The following is a 7,273-nucleotide window of genomic DNA, read 5'->3' on the forward strand; positions in this document are numbered from 1 at the left end:
TCAAGTAATTTTTTTGCTGTGAAAGATTTAGCTTTGAAGGTTGAGGAAGATATTTTCCCTAGTTGACATTCTCTGCATAGAGGATTCTCCAATTTGTTCAACATAGATAATCCTCTGACTGCCTTGATCTTACTAGCCTTCACAATGTTATCAAAATTAACATGGCAGAGTCTCTTATGCCATATCCAACTGTCATCAAACTTAGCCATTAGACATTGACTGATACTTGTATTTGACTGAAATAAGTTACCTTTGGTCTGCAGAGTGGTGGCCATCAGTTCACCACTCTTCCCTTTTATTTTGCACACTCGATCTTTGAATTCCAGAGTGAATCCATTATCATTTAGTTGAGAAACACATAGAAGGTTATGCCTGAGACCTTCTACCCAATACACATTATCAGTACTACTTTTTCCATTTAGAGAGATGGATGCTTTTCCTTTTACCATACAAGGTGCATCATTACCAAATCGGACTACATCTCCATCATACTCTTCCATAGAAAAAAACTTTCTTTGGTCACCAATCATGTGGTGAGAACAACCACTATCAATAATTCATTCATTAGAATTATCAAAGTGGGAGACAAGAGCCTTCTTGTCTGACACATCTTCCTTGACAGCTACAAATCCTATGTCTTCACTTTCTTCATCTTCTGATTCATCATCAATGACACCTTCATCAACTACAACAAGACAGTTCCTCCTATTTCCTCCTTTGAACCTTTTGAACCTCTCTGGTTTGTCCTTATTATCACCATTAGGACAGTTTACAATAATGTGTCCAATCCTATTGCAAGAAAAGCATTTCAAAGGGAGCTTACCTATGTATTTACTAGTTCCCTTAGGAAGTCTCTTGGCCAAAAGAGCTTCAAATTCCATCAGGATCTCCTCATCATCCATATCTCTGCTTTGTCTAGGTTCACAACTGGTACTAACTTCTTTACCCTTTCTAGATAGTGTAGCAGATGCTTTAAAGGCTGAATCAGTCTTCTGAACACTGCCATCATAATTGTTTAGCTCATAAGTGGTCAACTTAGCAATGATAGAATCAAGGGACACCTTTGTTTTATCAATAGATCTCAGCTCCTGAATAGCGGCAACCCTCATTGCATAGACCGGTAATAAGGTTCTCAAAACTTTTCTAACAATGATGGAATCATCCATTGTACCTCTTGCACTCTTTATGTCTCCAACAATAGTTTTAATCGTTATCCCATATTGTTGAATGGTCTCTCCTTCAACCATTCACTTGAGTATCCCATACATATTTGGGATGGTCTCTCCTTAATCCTTATCTTGAGTATCCCATACATATTTTGGATTGTCTTTATCCTGAACATCTATAAACTCAACATTGGATAGGCTGTTGATAAGAGCTTCCATTACTTGTCCATTCTCCTGGATTTCTCTTCTTTGATCATCAGTGAGAGTACCAGTAGAGACAACATAAGTATTCTCAACATAGCTCCAGTGTGAGCACCCATCCTTTTGATGTATATTTTCATTATGTCCTTCCATATCTTAAAGTTGTCTCTATTACACTTAGGACCTTCCCTCTTCATCATTAGAATAGGATCTTTTCCTCAAGCAGTTAAGCTTACAACACGGAGGACCTAGAGGATGCTTTAATACCAATTGATGAATAATGATGAACGACAAATACCCAAACAGGTACTAAGAGGGGGGGTGAATTAGTACAGACAAAAAAACTTCCCTTCAACAACTTAATCTATCAAGACGGTATTAACCAATTGTCTACAACACTGGTCTTAACCACGACAATACAGGTTAAACACAGTGAGACTTTGACAAACATAAACCGGTAAAACTGAGAACCTCAAACAAACTCAATACATCATCACAACTTTACCTATAAGGATATGCATGTAAAACATCAAAAATGTTGTAACCATTAGCTCTGTATGCATTTCCACTTAAACATAGAAAACACTAAATCATCACATGGAAAATGCATCACACATAACACACTGATTTTTCACGTGGAAACCCAACTAGGAAAAACCACTTTGGTAATGAATACCCACAAGTTGTTCTTTGAACTCTTCTAAAGTCTGCTCTGTTAGGAGACTAATCCAGTTAAGGACTTTACAATAGGTTCTGCTAGGAACCGATCTTGCTAGGGATCACCCGGTTAAGGGATGGCTAAATACCTGGTTAAAGGTTAAAACCCGGTTAGAGGTTACCCTGTTAGAGGATTTATACAGCTCAATGATTTTGAGTTACCCTGTTAAAGGATTTAAACAAATCATGTTAAAGCTACTCGGTTAAGGGATTTTCCAACTACTGAAATGGTTAGAAGTCAACAGGTAAATACTGATCTGATATCAACACTCAATGCCAAGGCAGATGCACTTTGGTTCCTTTTCTTCTACAATCACACTCTGCAGGTATCAACACACTTCTCCGGTCTGGCAATAATTTAGTATCTCTTCACTTGGATACACACATAACATTTGCCAGCAACTTCACAATGCAAATCATCATCAACCTTATAGGAAATAGATAGGTCCGTAGCATAAACCCTAAACCCTAAACATTTAGGTTATCAATACAGTTGGTCCAATCCTGACCGTTCAATCACATTGCATTAAATAAAACAGTCTTAAAAAAATCTCAAGATGTTCTCCATCATTCGTTCTTTGCTGTATCTAGAAGTTGATAACCCATCACGCGTTCTCCACCGTTAATGAGATTTCGTACATTCCCGAGGTAGATAGGATCAATCTTCTTCATGCAAGATCCTCAAGGAAATCCTTCACGTGCATAAGGATGACGTGGCAACATGATCTGATCACCATTTCAATGCAAACCCATCACAGGATGTCGTTGGTCAAATTACACAAGCTTGAAATGCATCAACCAGAAACCTTGAAGCTAAGACTACCAACTGGTAGTCATACCAAATGAAACCTTGATAAAAAACTTTGCATATACCAGTTCACTTGACCAAACATACCGCTTCACTTTTTCACATATACCGGTTCACATCATCATATCGATTCTCTTGCCAGTTTGCTTACTTCAATATATTGGTTCATACTTCAGCATATTGACATCAATGACAACAAATAATATCATCATGTCATCAAGCTCTGCACATATGCCAACAGAAACAAGTAAAGATCTCAGTGTTCCTGTACCGGTATAAGTTGCAGTAGGTGAAGAAGAAGAGGAAAAGCAAGCAGAACCAACTAGAGTCATTCCTAGATATGTGAAACTACATCATGATCTGAAGCAGATAATAGGAGATAAAGATGCAGGGATACTCACAAGAAGAAAGGTGAAAGAAAAATATTGCATAATTTATGAATTGGAGCTCAAGACTTCTAGAGAAGCACTTACAAATAAAGACTAGATTAAGGAAATGGAAGAGGAACTACACCAGATAGAAAAAAATTGCAACATTGTCCTTGGTACCAAGACCAGAACATAAGAATGTCATAGGTACCAAATGGTTTTTCATGAATAAGATAAATGAAGAAGGCACAGTTGTAAGAAACAAGGCAAGACTTGTATGCAAGGGATACACTTGGGAAGAGGGAGAAGACAATGGAGAAACCTTTGCTCCTATGGCTAGCCTGGAAGGTGTCTGAATGCTACTTGCATTTACAACATTCAAGGGATCTAAGGTATACCATATGGATGTGAAGTTTGATGAATACTAAGAGGGTGGGTGAATTAGTATACAAAAAATTACTGAACTCAAACACTTTAACAGTTTAGCAGTAAACCAGTAAAATAGTTTTACAAACAAACCAGTTAACACAAATGCAAACCAAATAGCAAATAAGGCATTCACCCATAGAAGAACAATCACCATAACACAAGAAATTTTGACATGGAAACCCAAATGGGAAAATCCACGGTGAGATGAAACTCACAAGTAACTATCTACAAAATAGTAACCAGATCGGTTAAGGTCATACAATGTTCTTTACCAGAACAGATCATGTTAGGAATCTCAATCTCTGTTAAGAGATAAGTCCAATTAAAGACTACCTTGTGAGAGGATTTCAGATCCACGGTTGTGAACCACCTTGTTCGATGATTTACAAAGGCTCTACCAAGCCTACTTGGTTAAGGGTTTCAATACTTGTCGAAGATGTAAGTAATCAACAAGTGAGTGACCTAAATATTAGCAAAGTATGCTTGGTTAGATCCTTGATAGCTCATTATTAATGCATTTTAGCATTACTTCAATCTTCAGACACTTCACACTCTATTTCTTCACACAGACCTATTCTCCTTCTATAATCGCACATACAACAATCTCAAGAATCACTTTAAACCCTAACAACAACTAAAACCCTAGACATGATGTCCTTATAAAGGAATCTAATTTCATGTCAGTCCAATAGGATTTACATTGCAAGTTCCTAGGTTCAGTGTATCTAGACACATTTGGTAACATGACACAAAATCACCGCCAAAGTGTCGGTGGATGCTAACTCATCACAAAAAATAATACCAGTTGGTAACTTAGAGTAATACCGGTTCAGTTATTAAATAGATTACCAGTTGACAAAAATGAAGACTAGGAAAATGATAACTGTCACTTTAGTTCCTTCATTCTGCTCTGCTTGAGATCCTCAAACCACTTGAGATCTTGATGCCGCTTGGGTCTTCATATCGCTTGAGATCGGTAAACACTTTTTTGCATAACACCGATAGTCTCAAGACTACTACATTATACGGTTAGGAACAAATACCAGTTGACCATAACTCATTCCTACCAAAAGTGATCTCAAAGCTAGTGTGTGTCCATCAATGACAATCACAACATAATCATCAAAAATGCCAACAATCGCACCCTTTGGCATTGATGGTAACACTTAGGAAAAAATTTGACAACTAAGTGTTTTACAAAAAAGAATGCCATAATCAAAATTACTCCCCCTAAGCATATACACTATCCCTTTGTAGAAAATACAATGTATACTACTCCCTTAAAGATAAACATGAAAGTATACATAGCATGCATCAAAATTTTAGATACCAGAATACTACTCCCCCTTTGCCAACAATGACAAAGTATAACTGAAAAACCATGTTCCATTAAAATAATAAGTGTTTATGACAATAAAGAGTGAAACTTGCCAAAAACTAATTTAAGTCCTACATAAATTGCTTCATGCATAAGGACCACGACTCAAGCAGTGAGGTAGCAACCTCACTCTCTGTTTGCTTCTGATAGACCTGTTCTTCCATGGCATCCAAGGTACTCATCTCTTGAGTGATTGTTAGGGAATCCATATTGAGATAGCATTTCTGGAGAATTTGCAGTCGTGGAAGTAGAACCAGTTGAAGTTCCTGCAAATCTTGAGTCCAATTGCTGATCTCTAACTCTATTCTTACAGTCTAGAGTTGAAATCGGTGAATGGTTTGCCCATAAGCGGTGAAGGAATCATATGGCAGCTTGAAGGTGCTTATGTATGACTGCAAGTCAGATTTTAGCTTTTCTTTCTATGCAAGTACATTATCACAGAAGAGATGGGGTTGGCATATCTTATTGAGCAATAGATTCCCCTCATCCAGAGCATCCCTTATATCTTTTTGTGATTTCTGTAGATCAGACTGGAGCTCATTTAACTTCATCACCAAGGCAGTCTTCAGAGCCTTCTAATGCTTCTTTTGTGCACTGGCTTCAGCCACATCTTCTAGGCATTGCACTTGGTCTTCTACAACTGTGCATAAGAGTTTGAGTTGTGCCAATGAGGAATCGGTACTTGGGAGATTGGTATCAGGAATCAAACTAGTAAGTGTTTTCACCACAGTTTGAATAACATCTTCTTCCCTTTTCCTCCTTAGTGCTTTCAGTCGCTCTTTGGCAAGCTTAATGCTTTGCAACAGCTCCATTTCATTTGCAGATTGGAGGTCAATGGGACTGGTAATGCCAGCCGATTTGGCTTGACTACCGGTTGCCTTTGGGGTCTCCACCTGTGTGCTCTATGTCACTTCCTCCTTCTCTTTGGCTCTTAGCTAGCTTCTTCTGCCTTCTTTTGCTCCTCTACTTCTTGCTTTCTTTTCTCTTCTTCCTTCTTCTTCTCTTCTTCTCTCCGCTTCTTTTCTTCTTCATCCTTCTTCTTCTTCTCCTCTTCCTGCTTCTTCTTCTCCTCTTCCTGCTTCTTCTTATCTTCTGCCTTTCTCTTCTCCTCTTCCTTTCTCTTTTCTTATTCCTGTAATTTCTCTTCTTTCTTTTCTTCTTCCTTCTTCTTCTTCTCTTCCTCTTGTTTATTGTTCTCCTCTTCTTTTCTTTTCTTTTCCTCTTCTTGTTTCCTCTTCTCCTCCTCTTTTCTCTTTTCTTCCTCTTTTCTCTTTTCCTCTTCTTCTGCCCGTTTCTTCTTTTCTTCTTCTTGTTGCTTCTTCTCTTTCTCTGCTTGCTCCTTGGCAGCCTTTTCTTTGTCATGTTTTTCCTACCCTGCCACTTCTGATGGTGTACCCGAAGTGACATTTTCACCATTCAAGGCATCAACATCAATAGGATCCATTTGATCAGTGACTGGTTCTCCTTTAATGTCATATACCTCATCCAATTTATTGGTTGCCGGTTCTTGCTCATCTTTCTTGTTGGTTTCAGCCACTTGATACAACCTGTAAAGTAGAAAATCGAACCCTAGGTGTTCCCCCCACTCCAAGGAGAGAGAAAGGAGGTCACTAGGATTGACGATTTTCACTTAGGAGAGACTTTATATTCAAAAGAGGGGTTGAAACTCACAAGATCCAATCCCACACAATGCAAGATTGAATTCTAAATGAGTTTCAAGGGTTGAGACAGCAAGGATACCCTCTTTTGTAAAGAATGTAGATAGAAGGATTGAACTAGGAGTGTATGTGAAAGTAAGAAAGATACGCTGGTAAATGGAGATAGAGATATAGGATGAAGCTGTGGACCTAGAATTAGCAGTAAAATGTCGAGATGATATTGTCCTACAAGTTTGAGCAAAAGTTGACAGGACGATGGCACCCGGAGTGCACACGGTCCTCCGACAAATCCGCAAAATGAAGGGGGATCTGTTCGTCTCTGCACAAGGATTCCAGATCTTCAATTACAGCCGTGTACCTGCAACCTACACACAGAAAAGAGAGGACGATTGGGGGGTTAGGGATTAGGGGTTTGCCTTCAGGTCAAACCCCGGTTTTGGAATTAACCAAGAAATGAGAATGTTGTAAATGTAAATGTTTGTAATGTAATCAAGTACTGATACCTTGTTGTAAGAATGTTTGTATTCTTACATGCGAAGGTGTAATGA

This window comes from Cryptomeria japonica, chromosome 5 (assembly GCF_030272615.1).
Source record: "Cryptomeria japonica chromosome 5, Sugi_1.0, whole genome shotgun sequence".
NCBI lineage: Eukaryota > Viridiplantae > Streptophyta > Pinopsida > Cupressales > Cupressaceae > Cryptomeria > Cryptomeria japonica.